The following is a 21168-nucleotide window of genomic DNA, read 5'->3' as shown; positions in this document are numbered from 1 at the left end:
CTGGTTTAAGATCCACAGGGAAAAATGAATGCGAGATCAACACTTTCTCAGCAAATGATTGTAAGCTCTAGAGAGCGGGCACTGTTTCTTGTGTCCTATCCATTTTCAGATACAGTTCAAACTCCTCTTATTGACTTACAAGTGCATTCACTCTGCAGCTCCTCAGTATCTCTCCTTATACTCCTCCCTGGGATCTCTGTTCATTAGGTGTCTCTCTTATCTGCACCCGTCTCCGTCCCTTCTCTCTTGCTGCACTGTATGCCTGGAACAGGCTACCTGAGTCAGTAATCTGGCAGTAATCAAATCTAGGCTAAAAGCCCACTTTTTCGAGGCTGCTTTTAACTCCTAACTCCCACTCACATGTAAAGTACCCATGTCTTTTTTAAAATTCCCTCTGTGGGAAATTCCCTAACCTCTATTTATCCTGTTTGTCTGTTCGAATTAGATTGTAAGCTCTATTGAGCAGGGATTGTCTCTTATATGTTTAATGTACAATGCGTACGTCTAACAGCAATATAGAAATAATAAGCAGTAGTAGTTATGTGTTTCTGTACAGTACTGTATATATGGAGAAACAAACAAAACTATAGACTATGTACAAGATGCAGGCAAAATTTATTGTACCAAAGTTAAAATGCAAAAAATCATAATAAATAAATATAATAAAACCCTTTTACCAATCAAGGGACCCGACATGGTCCGTGTTTCGGACAAACCTTCATCAGGGGTCCATGGTAAAAAAGGGCGGCTACAACATACCATAAAAAATTCTTTGAGACGCTTTACTTTTGTCAGCGATTCTCGGCGAACTCAACACACAGGCATTTTGTTGTTATCTTCAAAAATTTTTTACCATGGACCCCTGACGAAGGTTTGTCCGAAACACGGACCGTGTCGGGTCCCTTGATTGGTAAAAGGGTTTTATTATATTTATTTATTATGATTTTTTGCATTTTAACTTTGGTACAATAAATTTTGCCTGCATCTTGTACATAGTCTGCAGTTTTGTTTGTTTCTCCTGGTTCGTTTTTCTGCAGACTAAGGTTGGACTTTCTCCTTGTTTTTGTTGCCCAGTACTGTATATATCTAATACTGCTATAGAAATGTTTGCTAGGAATAGGAGGTGATCTATTACCTCAGTTGAATAACTGAAAATCATTACACATCTGATGATCTCAAGCATAAATCTCTGGTTGCATATAAGCCCTCTGCCACTAAAGGTTTGTGCATCTTCTTTTCTTCATGCTACAGTAAACCGAAGACCCCGGCTGTCACCATGGGGAGCAGAAGCTTTACAAAGAGCCAGCATTTCTCCAGGCTTCCTACTGTTCTGACTTCTATAGTGCTTTACATGTGTAAGGCTCTTGTACTTTGGCATTAAAATGTACATCCAGGAGAATGAATCACTTTGTGAAAAACAGGAGCATGATGTTGCACAACCTGATTCCCTCCCAGTTTTCAGGGCGTCACCTTTGCCCAGTCTACTAATATGTTTTCGTCAAGCTTAACTACTGCATTAATACTAGGGATAAAGAAAGCTCTAATGGATTAATCTTTTCAGCAAGACTGTAGTAAAGATTAGTAGATGATCTTTAACAAAACAGATTCCTCTAGCGTTCCATGTTCTCAGGCTGAGTTGTCCTAGATTTACTCCACTGCATGAATGGAGTTGTAGCTTTGATTTCTCCAAGTATTATGGTTACTATGGTATTTCACTTGCACACGTAGAAATGAAGGTTAACGGACTACAACCTATTTTTATACTCTTCTATTTCTATATTTGATTTCCCAAAGAAAAACCAGACTATAATACTTATTCATCTATGATTGTATTACTGTCTTTTCTGACAGAGTTCTATGGTCACCCCTCTAGTCCAGGAATTCTTAGCTCCGGTCCACTAAATCTGCAGACAGATCTGGTTTTCAAAGCATCCAACATAAATAATCATTAGATGTACAGTAAAACCTTGGATTGCAAGTTAACTTGGTTTGCAAGTGTTTTGCAAGACAAGCAAAACATTTGATTAAATTTTAACTTGATATACAAGCAATGTCTTGCAATACAAGTACATACAGTATATACACATCACAACTGAGCCGATGGTTCTCTCTCTGACACTGCAGGCGTGCGAGGTCTTGCAATACAAGTACGTATAGTATTTTGTATTAAATTTTTGGGTTGTGGAATGAATCATCTGAGTTCCCATTATTTCCAATGGGAAAATTCACTTTGATATATGATTACAAGCATGCTTCTGGAACGAATTATGCTCGCAAACCAAGGTTTTATTGTATTTATGGATATGTTCTAAGAAAAAGCTAACTAGATTAGCTCGATTATGCAAAAAACAAACAAACCAACAACCCACAACAGCGTTAGTTGGTTCCCTCAGAGAGCCAAATTGTGCAGAGGAGTAAACCCAGGATTAGATCCATTCTGCACTACTCCATCTGCTTTTACAACAGGAGGTAAGTTCAAAAATAGAATGAATCTAAAGGTTTTTTTTTTAATTCTTTATTTATATTTTGAACATATTATCAAGAATAAACTTCTTGTACAGAATATGATTAAGTCAACATAATATAAAACAAATGAAGTAACATTTATATGACAAAATTACTATTTACTCAATCAAAATTAAAGTCCCAAAATTTGAGATCCAAGATGTTCCTGAATGAGAAGCTATTTAAAAGAAAGAAAAAAAAAAATTCAAATTACAAATTAGGCGGTCAGATGAGAATGGACCAAGAGTAAATTTATGCATTGAGATTTTCTTTATCCCGTTCAAGGCACCTCCTGGAGAGAAATCCTGTCAACTGAGAGGGTTCAAAGAAAATATAATTGCAAGATTTATACTTTACAATACATTTGCAAGGATATTGTAAAAGAAATGATGCCCCCATTGCAGCGACCCCAGGCTTAAGAAGCAAAAATTCCTTCCTTCATTTCTGAGATTCCCTTGTCACATCTGGAAATATTTGAACTTTATATCCAAGAAATTCTTTATGTCTATTCTTAAAATAAAGTTGTAATATCCAATTTTTATCTGGTGATAAAACCACCGTAGCCAATAGGGTAGCTGGAATAGCTACCTCCCTCATTGAAGATTCCAATAATAATGTTTTGTCCATTTGTTCACCCTGACCTTGTTGTTCTAGTGGATGCTGTTCTTCCGAATTTTTTGATGTTGGCAAATAATATATTTTAGAAAAAGGAAGAAAGGCATCATTAGGAACATTAAGAACCTCGCAAAAGTACTTTTTCAAAACTTCTTTTGCTGATAAAGAAGGAATCTTTGGGAAGTTCAAAAATCTAAGATTATTCAACCGCATATTATTTTCCATCATTTCCACCTTTCTCCTAAGATTGAGATTGTCTTTAATCAATGTCGTTTGGATTTGATTTACTTCACTTATCTTTTTATCTATTTTTTCCACATTATTTTTCATCGATATATTTTCCTGTTTAAGTCCATTTATTTCATTTCTTTGTTCTAAGAATTTCTCTTCTAGTACTTTAATTTGTGGTGACCAAGTCCCAAATAGAGTCTAGGGCAGGGATCTCAAAGTCCCTCCTTGAGGGCCGCAATCCAGTCAGGTTTTCAGGATTTCCCCAATGAATATGCATTGAAAGCAGTGCAGGCACATAGATCTCATGCATATTCATTGGGGAAATCCTGAAAACCCGACTGGATTGCGGCCCTCGAGGAGGGACTTTGAGACCCCTGGTCTAAGGTAACATTCATGGGTTTAGGAACAGAGAATATACTTGCTTGCATTGTCCCAGCTTCCACAGCAGTGACAGTCTTCTCTCTCTGGAAACCTTGCTCCATTTCAAGTCCCCTCGTTGTTCTCACCGCAGTCTCATCTTCCTCCAGTGCTTCGCCCATTTCAGCCTCCCGGGAAACAAAGTCTGCCTCCTCGGACTGACTACTCTCCCGTGGAGAGCTAGCACGCTGCGGCTGAGGGGGCGGGGTTCTAGCGTTGGGGCTCAGGGTCGACTCTAGCCCAGGGAAACTTGCTGCGACCTCACTCCTTCCCAGCGATTCCAGCGGGCGACTCCCCGATGCAGCTGCCTCTTGGTTTAGACGCCGCAAAAAATCCTCCATAGACATCTGAAGAGGAGTCTCCGGGCGCCTCGAGGCTCCAGAAGCGCCTTTCCCTCTCCTTTTCGGCATCGATAAGGCAATAGGTAAATGTTATTTCGTTCGAATCTCTGGCGGCGTCTCACTCACTCTCATCAACTCGTGGCCATCTTGGATCATTTTGCTTTCTGAATCTGAAGTTTAATACCACAGCAAATGTGGAATGATCTCCCATATACTTATAACATGTAGAAAATGCTAAATTATAAGAAGGGTATCAGATTCTAAAATGATCTTTCTGCTAGCTTACTCATGCTCCGAGTAGAGAATGACACGGGGACTCAATTTCCTTGTCCCATTCCCGCGAGTTTTGTTGCTGTTGCACCATTCCTGTACGCTCTGCCTTAACCGCACAAGCCTTGAAATGTTTTTAAAGTGTTTGAGGCTTGTGCAGATGAGGACAGAGATAGCAGGAATGGGGCAGGGACAGGAAAAGAACTTTCCGGGACAGGATGGGAGAATGAGGGCTCAACCATCCATGTTAAAAAAGGGTACCAAATATTTTTTCAATTTACACATAGTTTATAAAATTAGTTCCAAGTTTAGAACAACTTAACACTGAACCTTAAAATCTTTAGAAAGGGGTGGAAGTGTGTTCTTGTGACTTCTAATGGCTGGACATAGGTTGTAAGGTTGCTTTAGTAACTGAGCTGAGCTGAAAAGGAATATAAAGTTGGGGGGGGGGGAAAGCCGAGCTGGGCCTCCCCTCCCTGCACTTCAATAAAAATCAGCAGAAGGGATGCCCACCCCCTCTGACCCTCCTCTACTGACCTGACCTCTCCACCAGGATGCCCACTGAACCCTCCCTCCCCTTCCTCATTTTACCCAAAATCGGCAGGCTGGATACCCACTCCCTCCTGCCACTCGATGCCCCTACGAACCACCCCCCACATCCCCTGAACCTCCCCCATACCTCTAAATTATGATGACAGCAGGAGGGATGCCCAGTCTCTCTTGCTAACAGGCCCGCCACTCCAAAATGTCAGGCCTTCCCCATCCTGGTGATTTGCTCAGACTCCTAAGGCCTCTCCTAGGGGAGGGCCCTTAGGCATTTAAGCCAATCAGTGACTTAGGCCCCTCCCCATGCATCCCATAATGCACCAGGAAGGGGAAGGCCTGACATTTTTGAGTGGTGGGCCTGTGAACAGGAGAGACTGGGCATCCCTTCTGCTGTTATCATAATTTAGAGATACGGGGGAGGTTCAGGATGTGTGGGATGAAGTTGATTAATGACAAGGAAGAAAGACTTCATTAATGTTAGATCGAAGAACTCTATGTTTTCCATAGCTGGTATAAATCTTTGGAACTCACTTTCCTGTGTTTTGAGATTAAGTAAGGACTGAATGAAGTTTAAAAAAACAGCTTGTAGATGCTTTTCTGTGATACTAGAAAGGTCATGACTGGCTTTGTTCTTTAAGATCAAGACGGTTAGAGTTGAAATTTGATGCACCAATGACAACATCAGATTGAAATGTAATTTGTATTTTTATTTTGTATTTGATTCATTTGTTTTTCTCTTGATATTATGTATGTTTTTACGTGCACCGCTTCGATTTAAGTGGTTTATAAATTTTTTAAATAAATATATTAGGATGACTTGATAATGAACTAGGGATGCCATATTAGTCCACTTGAAACCAAGGAAATAAATGGTAGCTTTTTTTATTGGACCAACCTAACATATTTCTTGATTATGACTGATAATTTTTCCATTTGTATCAACAGGTTGACTTTTATAATCGTAACACAATATAACATAATTGTAAGAAGAAAATTACACCATAGTGCGGATGGAGTGAGGCAAAACAAAAACAAAACAAGAAGCTACCCTGGTCTGCTAAAGTCCAGAATCGTGACATAGTTAATCTGTGAAGTTTGTGTATAATGTCAAGCTAACATTATCCAGGCTTCTAGAAAAGCGCAGGTTATGTAAACAAAATCATCAAGTACTTAGTGGTTTCTTGGAATGGGTTCTTGGAGGAGCACATAAAAAGCACAGCAAAGAAACGGTTTCCAGATAAGGAGTAGAATTACACTCAGGTTGCAATGATTCCGATGGTAATTCTCTGAATATATTGACACAGAGCATTTATCTCAAAGGAAACATGTTTTAAAAAGCAGACTACTTATCAGGCACTGAAATATGACCTCTTATCTCTAGCTGCATGTCACCAGAATCATTTTAGTTGGAATTAGCTCACACCTTACTACAGGCTTTGTTTTAAACAGATTTACTTAACATATTTATGGCATTTTTAATTTTTTTTTTTATTGAATTCAGAGCAGAGAATGACATGGGGACAAATTTTTCCCCGTCCCCGTGGGAACTCATTCTCCCTTCCCATCCCCGCGAGTTCTTTTCCTGTCCCTTTGCCATCCCTGCAAGCTCTGCCTTCATCTGAACAAGCCTCAAACACTTTAAAATCATAAGAGTTTGAGGCTTGTGCGGTTAAGACAGAGCTTACAGGAATGGGGCAGGGACAGGAAAAGAACTTGTGGGGACGGGACAGGAAAATGAGTTCCTGCGGGGACGGGAGCAAAATTGTCCCCGTGTCGTTCTCTAATTCAGAGCATTAAACAATATGGCCTCTATAGTTCAGAAAAAAATAGTAAGAAAACTGTACTTCTACTGTGATAAAGGCACTGGAGTCAATATGCACAGCCATTTATTTAACAGTGGGAGTTGTCTAGATAAACAGCTCATTTCTGGAGGGATATTTTGGATCCTTCTTGACTTTGTTACATCCTTCCTATCTACCCTTCCCCCAATGCATTTAATAGTGCTTAGAGAATGACACGGTGACAAAATTCATCACCGTTCCCGTCCCCACGGATAACCGCAGGAAATAATCCCATATCATTTTCTAGTGTCTATTTCAACTTCAGTCCTTCTACACCAGCATTCTTCAAAGCAAAGCTTGTGGGTGAGTGGTTGTGACCATTCATACTCTGATTCTTATGTGAGCCAAGGATAATGAAGCCATTGTGACATCACTGATGTGATTGGCTCTTAGGCACTGGTGGAATGAGGCATTATGACATCACAATATCTGCTCTGGATACCAGAGACTGTCATTCTGTAGTGTCTGTTTCAACCTCGGTCCTTCTACACCAGCATTCTTCAAAGCAAAGCTTGTGGGTCAGTGGTTGTGGCCATTCATACTCTGATTCTTATGTGAGCCAAGGATAATGAAGCCATTGTGACATCACTGATGTGATTGGCTCTTAGGCACTGGTGGAATGAGGCATTATGACATCACAATATCTGCTCTGGATACCAGAGACTGTCATTCTGTAGTGTCTGTTTCAACCTCGGTCCTTCTACACCAGCATTCTTCAAAGCAAAGTTTGTGGGTCAGTGGTTGTGGCCATTCATACTCTGATTCTTATGTGAGCCAAGGATAATGAAGCCATTGTGACATCACTGATGTGATTGGCTCTTAGGCACTGGTGGAATGAGGCATTATGACATCACAATATCTGCTCTGGATACCAGAGACTGTCATTCCTTAGTGTCTGTTTCAACCTCAGTCCTTCTACACCAGCATTCTTCAAAGCAAAGCTTGCGGGTCAGTGGTTGTGGCCATTCATACTCTGATTCTTCCCTCTCTCCTTAAAGAATGACATGAAGATGGTTTCCCGCGGTTATCCGCGGGGACGGGAACGGTGATGAATTTTGTCACCGTGTCATTCTCTAATAGTGCTGAGTTAAAACAATGTAAAAGATATCATAATGTTATTGGATGCTAGATCAAAAGTAAGGCCTGGATTATACACTCTCCAGATTGCCATCCAGCTCATTGCTTTCAACAACTTATTGATCTGGTTCTGCATTTATCCCATTGCACAAATTTATTTATTTATTTGGTTTTCTATACTGTTCTCCCAGGGGAGCTCAGAATGGTTTACATGAATTTATTCAAGTACTCAGGCATTTTTCCCTGTCAAGTGAGCTCACAATCTATCTAATGTACCTGGGGCAATGGGGGGGATTACCGTAAGTGACTTGCCCAGCGTCACAAGGAGCGGCAGGAGTTTGAACCCACAACCTCAGAGTGCTAAGGCTGTACACTTCTCCCTCCGTATTCGCTGTGATAGGGGATTAACAGAACCGCAAATACAGAAAAACCATGAATAACTTTTTCATATGTTATTCGCTGTTTTCTTTTAAAAACCATTGTGAATACGGTGAAACCGCGAATAACATGGTGGGAGGCCTGGTCTGTTCCTGAAGGAGAGGCAACACACGGAGAAGAAAGTGCTGGGAATCAGCGATTTTCTCTGTAAACGCTTGGAATCAGCGATTTCTCTATGCAAGCTGATGTAATTTGGGGGGAGGAGCCAGCAAGCTAACAAACCGTGAATAATCGAAACTGCAATTGCTGAAACCGCGAATACGGAGGGAGAAGTGTAGTTTTAACCACTGTGCCGCAGATTTCCCTATCAAAAGAAGGGCTACAAGTCCATGTATGCCATGAGATTGAATTAATTTACTGTATTTCCTATGGCATTGAGCCAGCTGTCAACCCTAGCTGAGGTAGGAATGAGAACAAAAATAAACTTGGACCACAAACAATCTATGTTTCAAATCCGTTATACTAAATATATATGTTTACATTTATTAACATTTTTTTATGCCGCTATACAATACAAATGAATAATTGACCTAAGTGGATTCCATAAAACACTCATACAATCAAACTATTACTAACAACACAAAACCCACTAATTCTAAAATGAATAAAAAAATACCAAAATCTCCCCAAAGTTTATCTGCTATATTTACATACACTCAAATTAGCAATCCAATTCATCTGCAATATCCTCAGCTTAGAATAAAACTGTTTTCAAAAGAGTGTCAGGAATTATTTGGAAATGAATGGATGACATAACATAACATAATAACAAATTTCTAGACCACATAACCCTAAGTTCAGTGCGGTTAGCAAAAGATTATGCTATGAAAAAATACAGAGATTAGTTAGCCAGAAAATTGAAGAAAAGTCTTCAGAAGTTTTCTATAAGATGTAGATCAAATCAATAATGGGCGGAAATCTTTGTCGTAATGAGCTACTTGATAAGAAAGACAATGCCCAAGATGTTTCTTACTTTTATACCCCTTAACTGAATGGAATATAAATAGGGTTTGAGATTTTCTACTCTTCTCATGTGTCATGAAAACAAATCTGTCAACAAGATAAAGTGGGGCCACACCGAAAGCGACTTTACAGTAAAGACAACCTAACTTAAAAATCACAGTAATAAGGTTACATAATCGTACTTCCTCAGGCCATAAATCATTCTTACTGCTGTACTTTGAACCAAAGTCAACCTGGCCAAATTTTTCTTAGTGCTTGTCAAATATACAATGTTACAGTAATCTAGAATACTCAAAAGTAATGTCTGAACTAGAGAGTTGTGTGGGGACAGAAATCCCACCCATCCCCGCCCTTCCCCACCAGGATCCTCTCCGTCCCCACCCATCCCCGCAAGGAATTACCTCCATCCCCGCCCGTCCCCACCAGGATCCTCTACGTCCCCACCCGTCCCCACCAGGATCCTCTACGTCCCCACCCATCCCCTCCAGGATCCTCTCCGTCCCCACCCATCCCCACAAGGAATTACCTCCATCCCTGCCCGTCCCCACCAGGATCCTCTACGTCCCCACCCGTCCCCACCAGGATCCTCTCTGTCCCCACCCGTCCCCGCCAGGATCCTCTCCGTCCCCACCCATCCCCGCAAGGAATTACCTCCATCCCCGCCCGTCCCCATAAAAAGCAGCAATTACTTCTAACAGGATCATCAATTCCAGTTTCTTTTGCTGTTTTCCTTGTGGAATCTCTTTGGTGGAACCCTTTTTTTGTTTTCTGTTCAGGTAATTAACTTATAAACCCCCTCTTTTACTAAGGCTGACGTGTCCATTATATTATATGGACGAACCCTGCTTCCAAAGCCTTCCATCCCCGTGGGAGTCCCATTGGCTAGAGGGGGGTCCCCGTGGGAGTCCCGTGGGCCAGAGGAGGGTCCTCGTGGGAGTCCCGTGGATTAGGGGGGGATTCCTGCAGGACCCCCGCGGGATTCCCGCGATCACCGTTCCCGTGCAGACCTCTTGTCTGAACTAAGGCAGTAGGATCGAAGTAGGATCTGATAGTACGAAGTTTCCATAAGGTATAGTAACCCTTCTGAACTACTGCATCTATCTGATTTTTCATGGTCAAGCACTGATCAAAAACCACTCCCAAGATTTTAATTGTAGAGCTTATTGTAAATGATACTGAATTGATCTTAATTATTGGTTCAAAAATAATCTTTTGTGATGACACAAAAAAGAATTTAGTCTTTTCCTGATTTAGTTTCAGCTTGAATTCTTGCATCCAGGATTCCATCATGTTTAACAGAGACTCAATAAATTGAGTACTGTTAGATAACGTATTACAACATGGGATAACTATTGCAGTATCGTCAGCATAGCTGAACAACCTCAAACCCATTTTACTCATCCAATAGCCGAATGAAAGGAGTTACACATTAAAAAGTGTAGGAGAAAGTGGGGAGCCCTGCGGGACTGCACACGGGTTCTTCCAAATTACTGAAAGTGCATCCTTAAATTTAACCTGATAAAGGGCTAGATTCACTAAGCAAACCGATCTTGTACCAATTGGTTTGAGAGCCCTTAGCGACCAGATTTCCCTCCTGCAGTATTCACTAACTTGTGTAGCGATCCGCTTCCGGTGTGCGCATGCAAATGAGGGGTACTGCATGCAAAGTAGGCAGGGATGCGATTCACTAAACTTTTTTTCTGTCCGACTGGGCTCGCAAAAAGCGACTCTCAGGACCAGTCGCTGAAGCCCTTTGCGACTGCCCTGCCTTCTGCCACCCTGCTTTCTAACCTGTTAGCCCCATCTCCTGCAGCCCCAAACGAGCCTGCCTGCCCCAAACCTGAACCCCCTGCCTGCCTGCCCCGATCTCTCCTGCCTGCTCACCCCGACTCTCCTGCTCGCCTCGGCTAAAACTCCTCCTGTTCAAACTCGGGCTCCCTGTCGATCAAAAAGTTTGCAACAGTTTTGGGATGAGCGCCAGGAGCTCTCCATGCACAAGGAAGCTTGGCTAAAACTCACTAGCCCTGACTCTCCTGCTCTCTGCCGCCCTTCCCTGCAGTGCAAGCCTGTGGTTTTAAAGTGGGGCTTCACGCCGCAGTGCAGCGCCAGCTTTAAACTCGCAGGCTCGCACTGAAGGGAAGGAGGGAAGAGGCTGCCGCCACTGCCGTAGCATAGGAACAGGAGAGTTGGACCCCGAAGTTTAAAAAAAAAAAGTTGCAGCTAGGACGGGTCTACGCATGCCCGTGGATCGTGCATGCGCGATAAGTGCAGGCAGATGAGGGCATTCCTTCGCTCGCCCCCATCTGCATATTTTAGGTTAGTGAATTTGTCGGACCTGCCTGAATCGGAAATGGATTGTTCCGATTCGGGCAGGTTAGTGAATCTAGCCCAAAGTCTTGATTCCAAGAATCCTTTAAACCAGTGGTCTCAAACTCAAACCCTTTGCAGGGCCACATTTAGGATTTGTAGGTACTTGGAGAGCTTCAGAAAAAAAGTTAATTTCTTATTAAAGAAATGACAATTTTGCATGAGGTAAAACTCTTTATAGTTTATAAATCTTTCCTTTTGGCTAAGTCATAATAATAATATTGTCATTTATAGCTTCAGAGACATATGATCAAGAAACTGTTTTATTTTACTTTTGTGATTATGATAAACATACCGAGGGCCTCAAAATAGTACTTGGCGGGCCGCATGTGGCCCCCGGGCTGCGGGTTTGAGACCACTGCTTTAAACCAAGAGAATGCTTTACCCTGGATTCCTAAAGAATCCAAAAATTCAAGCAGTTTACAATGATTTACCAAATCGAAAGCGCTACTCAAATCAAACTGAAGCACCAACGCATTGCTACCATTACTCAAAAGGCTATTCAGATGGTCAAAAAGCGAAGCTAACACCGTCTCTGTACAATAGTGAGATCTAAAACCTGATTGAGAGTCATGCAGCAGGGAATAGATCCATGGTGTGACTGCATCCTGAATGTGGTAAGCAGTCCTGTTTGCTTCATCGTAAAAAAGATAAGAGTGAGGAACAAAATGATGTCATCAGCTGGGCTGGAAGCGCGAGGAGTTAGCGCTGATCATTCAAGTCTCCAAAAGCTAAACTCTGAGCCCATCCACAGCTATAAAATAGAGAAAGAACCAGCAAAGCTGTGACGAGCGAACCAGAAACTTGAAGAGATGATCATAAGTTTAAAAACCTGTGGATTTAAATGACTGTGCATACGGTGTCAACATAGAAAAATGAAGGCAGATGAAGGCCTATCTAGTCTGCTGTCCATGCCTTCTATAATCCCTTCCTCCCCTTAGAGATCCGATGTACTTAGGGTTACCAGATTTTCTGTTCGGAAAATCCGGACCTCTTAGACACTAGGCCGGCCCAGTTCCACCCGTCCCCGCCCCAGTCCCGCCCCCAATCCTGCCCTAGCCATGTCCCAGCCACGCCTCCTGCTGCCTGCTCTGGTTGGGCAGGAGGGCATCCACGGATGCCGTCCACGCATCCACGGATGCATCCACACGTCCATGGATGCCGTCCTGCCTAACCGCGATTTTGAGGGAGGCTTTTCAAAATCCGGACGAAGTGCCGAGTTTTGAAAAGCTGCCCAGATCCCCAGATGTCCTTAAAAGGAGGACATGACCGGGGAAATCCGGAAGTCTGGTAACCCTAAATGTACTTGTCCAAAACTTTCTTGAATTCAGATACATTTTTTGTTTCCATCACCTCCATGCATTTACCTCTTTTTCCATGAAAAAGTATTTTCTAAGGTTACTCCTTTTACATTCATCCTACGCCCCCTCACTCCATAGCTTCCTTTCAACTGAAAGAGACTCGCCTCAAACACATTTATGTCATTTAGGTATTTAAATGTCTCGATCATATCTCCACAATAAACATGGTGGTTTCTCAGATCACACCCAAGTTCTGCTCCTCTTTCATGCACAAAAGTAAACGGCCTACTCCTACTGGAGCGTTGGTATAGGACCTGGCAACTCAGCTTCAATGCCAAAAAATGCAAAGTCATGCACCTGGGCAGCCAAAATCCATGCAAGACTTACACCCTTAATGGCGAGATCCTAACAAGAACTGTAGCAGAACGAGACTTAGGGGTGATCGTCAGTGAGGACATGAAGACTGCCAATCAAGTGGAGCAAGCTTCATCCAAGGCAAGACAAATCATAGGATGCATACGCAGGGGTTTCGTCAGCCGGAAGCCGGAAGTCATTATGCCATTGTATAGATCCATGGTGAGACCCCCCAACTGGAATACTGTGTGCAATTCTGGAGGCCGCATTACTGCAAGGATGTGCTGAGACTGAAGTCGATCCAAAGAATGTCCACCCGGATGGTCTCGGGACTCAAGAATCTCCCGTACGAGGAACGGCTAGATAAATTACAGCTATACTCACTCGAGGAACGCAGAGAGAGGGGAGTCATGATCGAGACGTTCAAGTATCTCACGGGCCGCATCGAGGTGGAAGAAGACATCTTCTTTTTCAAGGGTCCCACGGCAACAAGGGGGCATCCATGGAAAATCAGGGGCAGGAAATTGCACGGTGACACCAGGAAATTCTTTTTCACTGAAAGGGTGGTTTATCGCTGGAATGGTCTACCACTTCAGGTGATTGAGGCCAGCAGCGTGCCTGATTTTAAGGCCAAATGGGATCGACACGTGGGATCTATTCACAGAGTAAGGTAGGGGAGGGTCATTAGGGTGGGCAGACTAGATGGGCCGTGGCCCTTATCTGCCGTCTATTTCTATGTTTCTATGTTTACCTCCTAAACTGTACTGTTCCATTGGGTTTTTGCAGCCCAACGGCAAAACCCTGCATTTCTTCACATTGATTCTTAGCTGCCAAATTCTGGATCATTCTTCAAGCTTCGCTAGGTCCTTCCTCATGTTATCCACCCATCAGGGTGTCTACCTTATTGCAGATTTTGGTATTAGTCACAAAGACCAAACCTTACTAGGCAGCCTTTCAGTAATATCATTTACAAAAATGTTAAAAAGAACAGGTAACCAAAGCTTGCAACACATAACTGGTAATATCCCTTTCCTCAGAGTGAGTTCCATTTACCACTACCCTCTATCACCTTCCACTCAACTAGTTCTTAATTCAGTCCGTCACTTTGGAGCAGTGGCATAGTAAGGGGAAGGGGGCAGAATGCCCCAGGTGCTGTCTTGGTGGGGGTGCCAGCACCTCTCCCCTCTCAGCCCCCGCTCCTTCACACTCCTCCCCCACCAAGCGCGCCTTCAATTCACCCCCACCATACCTCCAGCTTTTTGCCAGTGCGAGCAGCAGCTCTAATCTGCTCCTAGAGCTGGCCTTGGGGTTCCTCTCTGACATCACTTCCAGGTCCCACAACTAGGAAGTGACCTCAGAGGAAGAGCCAATGCCGGCATGAGCAGCAAGGTAGAGATGCTACTCTCGCTGGGGAAACTAAACAGGTATGGGGAAGGGAAGGGGAGCATGCAGGAGGGGAGGTAGAGAAGATCGCTGATTTGGTTCCATACCTAGAGCATTCCGTTTATTTATTAGACCCCTGTGTGTAGAATAGTGTCAAAGGCTGTGCTAAAATCTAAATCTACCACATCTAGCACTATCTCTGTATCTGACTCTCTGGTCACCCAGTCAAAGATATTGATCAGCAGAGAAGAGAACCACAAGGGCCCCAAAATGGTGGCAAATGGGCCAGCGAGGAGCAAAGCACGAGAAGTGCCCAAGAAAGAGGCAGACACTGTGGTGCAGTAATTTCAAAGGCTGGTTCCAGGAGGTAAAAGATGATTTGGCTGCAATGAAATGGAAATTATGGGCAAGAAGAGAAAGGTAAAAGCAAAAGTAGCAGAAGGGCAGAGGAGGTGGAGACTGAGTGGAAACAGGGAGAAGACATTGGGACAGTAAAGGCAGCGACCGGTGAGCTGGAAGAAGCGAAAAATATCAAGTGTTGGAAAAGCTGGAAGATAGGACAAGCGCCCCCACCGTATAGGGGGCAGCTGCGACAAAATGGCCGAGGCCGTTTCCTAGGGGGGGAAGGGAAAGGGAGGAAGGGAGGGGAAATCGGGGTAGAGAGAAATAGGGCCAGGAAGGGGGGGGCCAATCAGGGTCAGGGACGTAAGCACGGGGGGGGTGGGGGAGCGGAGGGAGGTGACCCGAACTTTAGCAGAAGCCGCAGTTCGGCCCTTGCCATGGGAGCGTCGTGGCGTATTGAGAGTGGGTAGGAGGCAACAAGTGCCGAGTGCCAATTTTGATGGAAAACTGAGATGCAATGATTTTCATATTAAAGGTGGTATTAGAGATTGTGGCATAAGCAGACTGCGAAGAGGTCTTTGCCTTGGGGGAACACAAAGATAGAGGTTAAGCTTAACAGAGCTCACAGATCACTAGGCAAACCAAGGCTTAACATATCAAGAGATGATTGTAATTTGCAGACATGATTTTGAGATAAAGGAGATAATAGGTGCCAGGATGTGACCAAGACACTTCGACTGTATACAGATCTGTTTCCAACTAAATTTCAGAGGAGAGGGGACTTCAGAGACGTGATCACAAAATTTCAGAAGGAAAATATCCAGTACCAGGGATGTAGCCACAGGGTGGGCCTGGCCTGCCCAGTTTGGTCTCAAGCCCACCCATCCAGCAGCCACAGGCAGCTGTTCCTACAGATTGCCAGTGACTGACCCAGACGCCTTCCTTCTGACACATTTGCATCAGAGGGAAGGATTTTGGATCAGCCGCTGGCAGCATGTAGGAACCACAGCTGGTGACCTGAAGAGAAACTGAAATACTGCATGAGTGTGGGGGGGAGGGGAGGGGAGGAGGGCTTTGAGAATCAGATCTGAGATGTCCTGTGATAGCTACTTGCAGTGGCATACCTGGTGAGACAGAGCACCCCCTTCTCTAGGCAGTGGGAAGGGGCGTGAATCGGTCACAGGGTTGAAGACTGCCTGCTCGTGGCCATCAGTTTCTGTAGTCCCCTGCCCCAGTTCTTCCCACACTTTACCAGCGAATCTCCACACAAAAATCCTGCATATCATTTGCATGCTATTATGCTGAGAATTGCCAGTAAAATAAAAAGTGCTCCCACCATGGCCACTACATCGACTCGCTGGATTATACCGGCGAGTTTTGAGAATTTTCCTCCCTGTCCATAAAGCAGGACTGCCTCTACCTTTACACATGTCCCTCTTGCCTGCAAAGCTTTGCATCGGTTTCTGTTAAGAAAGGATTTACTCATGCAGATAATAAGTGTAGTCCCAATGAGGTGTGACCTCTTGCTTTATCTGATGGCAGGTTTGGTTTTGCAAATGCTTGAGAAGAAGGTGGCGAGCTCAGAGAAGGCTGTCATGGAAAGCTGCCAACAGACTTAAGGGCTTCTCAGTTTATTTATTTTCCTTGGAACAAGGCAAATTTTAAGCAAGAGTAAAGGGACTCTTAATCTCAGTTTAACAAGGTCCGGTATGTACTTTAAACACTATGGCCATGTTAACTACACAAGCTAAGACATATTAAGAACAAAATGCTTGGGCGCATAGGGTTGCCATGTAGTTAATGCAGAGCAAATTTTGCTACTGTGTATTAACTGCACAACAGATAATGTAACAGTACTGACAGGGGCAGGTGGCTTCTTCTAAGGAAGATGTACGAGGAGAGGAGAGGGATACAGAGATAAAGTACTGGAAAATGCAGAGCAGGGTGCAGAAAAAGAGATGATAGTTCAGTTAATTGTCATCTGTGCTGGATGAAAGAGAACAAAAGACAGGATCTAACTAGGTACTTGGGACCTGGGTTGGCCACTGTTGGAAACAGGATACTGGGCTTGATGGACCTTCGGTTTGTCCCAGTATAGCAATTCTTATGTTCTAATGATGATCTCAGAGTAGTTAAATCCATTCACACTTGTAGGGTGCCAAGTATCCATTGTCTCTTTTGAGACCTGATGTGATGGTGCCAAGCTTTTTGATGAGTTCCAATTCAGCAGTTTCATGCTGGAATATTTTTCTGAAGTTCTTTTGTCAAGAAATCCTTCCTCTCCTTTGGGCAAGACTTGAAGAGTGACTGGTTCTAATGGCCTCTGCCAGTGCTGGCTGTCAAGGGTGAATGACAAATCTACATAAGAACATAAGAATAGCTATACTGGGACAGACCAAAGGTCCATCAAGCCCAGTATCCTATTTCCAACAGTGGCCAACTCATGTCACATGTACCTGGCAAGATCCCAAGTAGTAAAATAGATTTTATGCTGCTTATCCTAGGAATAAGCAGTGGATTTCCCCAAGCCATCTCAGTAAACATAGAAGCATGATGGCAGATAAAGGCCAAATGGCCCATCTAGTCTGCCCATCCGCAGTAACCATTATCTCTTTCTCTCTCCGAGGCCTATGGACTTCTCTTTTAGGAAATTCTCCAAAACTTTTTAAGACTCCCCACACAGCTAACTGATTTCACCATATTCTCTGGCTAAGAATTCCAGAGTTTAATTACATGTTGCATGAAGACATATTTTCTCCAGTTAGTTTTAAATCCATTACTTAGTAGCTTCAACACATGCTCCCTAGTTCTAGTATTTTTGGAAAGAGTAAACAAGTGATTCACATCTACCCATTCCACTCCACTCAGTATTTTATAGACTTCTATCATATCACCCCTGAGAAATCTCTTCTCCAAGCTGAAGAGCCCTGGATGCTTTAGCCTTTTCTCAAAGGGAAGTCATCCCATTCCTTTTATTATTTTCATCACTCTTCACTGTACGTTTTCCAATTCCGCAATATATTTTTTTAGATATGGCAACCAAAATTGCACACAGTATTCAAGGTGCGGCCATACCATAGAGTGATACAAGGGCATTATAACATTTTCATCTTTGTTTTCCATTCCTTTCCTGATCATTCCTAACATTCTATTTGTTGTCTTAGCCGCCGCCGCACATTAAGCCGAGGGTTTCAACATATCTTCAACAATGACATCTAGATCCTTTTCCTGGGCAGTGACTCCTAACGTGGAACCCTGCATCATGTAGCTATAGTTTGGTTTCCTCTTTCCCACATGCATCACTTTGCACTTGCTCACATTAAACGTCATCGGCCATTTTGATGCCCAGTCTCACACGGTCCTCTTGCAATTTTAACATCTTTGTGTCATCAGCAAATATAATTATCGCACTAATTATTCCCACCTCTAGATTAATGATAAATATGTTAAAAAGCAGCGGTCCCAGTACAGACCCCCTAGGAAATACCATCATTACTTTCTTCATTGAGAATACTGACCATTTAACCCTACTCTTTGTATTCTGTCTTTCAACCAGTTCTCACTCCATAAAAGGACATTACCTCCTATCCCATGACTCTAATTTCCTCAGAAATCTTTCATGAGCTACTTTGTCAAATGCCTTTTGAAAATCCAACTACACAATATCAACTGTCTCACCTTTATCCGCATGTTCATTCACCCCTTCAAATAAATGCAGTAGATTGGTGAGGCAAGATTTCTCTTGATTAAATCCCTGTTGGCTTTCTCTCATTAATCCAAGCTTATGTATATATTCTGTCATTTTTCTTTATAGATGGTGATGCAGCTCCATGACCCTGAAGACTGATGCTTCCAAAACTGAAGTTGATGGAACCACACTTATTGATGTCAACATTTCATTTCTACTGTTTTTCATGACCACAAAGTCCGCTCCTGAACATCTGTGAACACAACATACAATGAGAGGGATTTCTAAGATAATAACTTGACCATCTTTTTTGAGTGTCTATGATGCCAGAACTAAAACAACATGGATTGTACTGCAAAGCACTCTTGGCTTATAACAATGCAGTATTTGCCATTCTGCTTGTGTGAGAAGAATCAAGGACAATATCCAGTCAATTCAGCATGAGTTAACTGGCCAGGAATGACTGCCAACCAGTTGATTCCCATCTTGCATTTTCGGCAGCATTTAACTAGTTATCGTCACCAAAAATGTCCAGTTAGTGGTGAAAAATAAGCTGGTGATGTTGGGGTCGTTCTGGAGGGCATGACTGCTTAAGTCCCAATATTCGGAATTTAAGCAGCCGGCTTAGCGGACAAATAAGGCTGCATAAAAAGTAGGCCTGTCTTTGCCCTCTAAGCCATTAAAGAATTAGAGAATGACACAGGAACAAATTTTTCCTTGTCCCCGTGGGAACTCATTTTCCTGTCCTGTCGAGTTCTTTTCCTGTCCCTGCCCCTTTCTTACAAGCTCTGTCCTCATCTGCACAAGCCTCAAACACTTTAAAATCATAAGTGTTTGAGACTTGTGCCGTTAAGGCAGAGCTTACAGGAACGGGGCAGGGGCAGAGACAGAGACAAAACTCATGGGGACGGGACGGAGAAATTGAGTTCCTGCAGGAACGGGGAAAAATTTGGCCGCACTGCCAGCTTTTGTACAAAGGGTGTTAATGTCTTTAGGTTCCTTTATTGTATCCACAATGCACCATGTTCGCATTTTGTGCAGAAAACCTCCAAATTAGTAAGTGTAATATTGATTTGCTCGCATTAAAATTTTGGACATGTTGATCACATTTTACGTGCAGTAATTTCTAAAGCGCATGAGAAAATATTCCTTAAAATTGGCAAAAAGGAATCTAAAAATGGTCTTAAAACAAAGGTGTGGCAGTGAACACTAACGCACGCTTGCTACCTCTTAAACCTCCCCTTTTAGAAAACCGTAGCGCAGTTTTTAGCGTCGGCTGTGGCGGTAACAGCTCTGACACGCACAGGAATTCTGTGAGCGTCGGAGCCAATACCGCTGCGGCCGGCGCTACAAACCACGCTACAGTTTTGTAAACCAGAGGGGAAATCTTTGGTTGTGGGGCCCACTCAAGCACGACGTGCTAATTTTGGGCTCAGCACACACCAATCGTGCACTAAAAAATAATTTACATTTTTATAGTGCTAATGGAGTGTTTGGGGTGGAGAGTAGGCAGATTCTGCACTAATCAATTAGTGTGCGGGCATTGGCCCACACTGACTGATTAGCACAGAATTAGCGTGGGAGTCCTAAGGCCCAGATTCTCTATAGGGCACCAATATTGGTGACCGCCTAAAAAAAAGACCGCCAATTATATGTCAGTCATGTGACAGCACCCTACAGAGAACTGCGCCTCCATGAAAGATAGGCAACGGAAATGTAGGCCTGGGTTTTCCGGGCCTACATTTCTGGTGCCTATGTATGCCATAAATTGCACCTATTTGGGTACTTTATAATGCCTAATGCCACTTCTGGCATTAAGCCCATAAAGCGCCTATATATGTGTGATTATGGGGTCTTTTATTTCAGTGCTGGTAGACACTTTTTTTTACCATTTTATATGGTGTTTCTCAAATAACATATGTGCTGATAGGGCACCTACTGGTGTCAGCGCTGTTTATAAAATATCCCCTTTACTGCCTATAAAATAAATGGCCATAAGGACTCGCGCCCTAATGGCCACGCACTAATTTAGAAATGAGCATGTGGCCATTAATAGGAAAAAAAAGATACATTGTGGTCATTTTTTAGAACTGTGCTAAAAAATGGCCTCACCACTCAGGAAACCCACGTGCTAAAAATTGCGCAGCCCATAGTGTAGCGCAGCTTTGTCAAAGAGGCCCAAAATGTTTTCTGTGCTCATCCTCACTAAAATCTCTATTTATGATAGAATTGTGTTATAGACATATAGGACAATAGAAAATAAAGGGCCCCTTTGACAAAGCTGCGGTAGCAAGGCTGCCGTGGTACACGCACCTGAATTGAATGGGCTCCCTTGCATCGCTACTAAACTAAACTAAACCTTAAGTTTATATACCACATCCTCTCCATAATTATAGAGCTCGGCACGGTTTACAAAAGCTTAATATAAAGAAGGAGCAGCATAATGGGGTTGGAGGTTGAGTATAGGGGGGAAGAGAGCCTTACATTTT

At 43.1% G+C, this 21168-nt stretch overlaps 1 long non-coding RNA gene across 1 annotated transcript in view; it reads left to right on the top strand.

The window, feature by feature from the left end:
* The window catches only part of LOC117358050, a 290604-nt gene extending 270881 nt beyond the window's left edge, over positions 1 to 19723 (top strand). The window contains exon 4 of the long non-coding RNA XR_004538937.1: positions 18806 to 19723. This is a non-coding gene — a long non-coding RNA (uncharacterized LOC117358050). The remainder of the gene's footprint in view (positions 1 to 18805) is intronic.
* Positions 19724 to 21168: the final 1445 nt, after the last annotated feature.

The sequence above is a fragment of the Geotrypetes seraphini genome, chromosome 3 (genome assembly GCF_902459505.1).
Source record: "Geotrypetes seraphini chromosome 3, aGeoSer1.1, whole genome shotgun sequence".
NCBI classification, from domain to species: Eukaryota; Metazoa; Chordata; class Amphibia; order Gymnophiona; family Dermophiidae; genus Geotrypetes; species Geotrypetes seraphini.
Note: the sequence above shows the minus strand (reverse complement) of the source record. Positions and strands in the feature narration are given on the sequence as shown.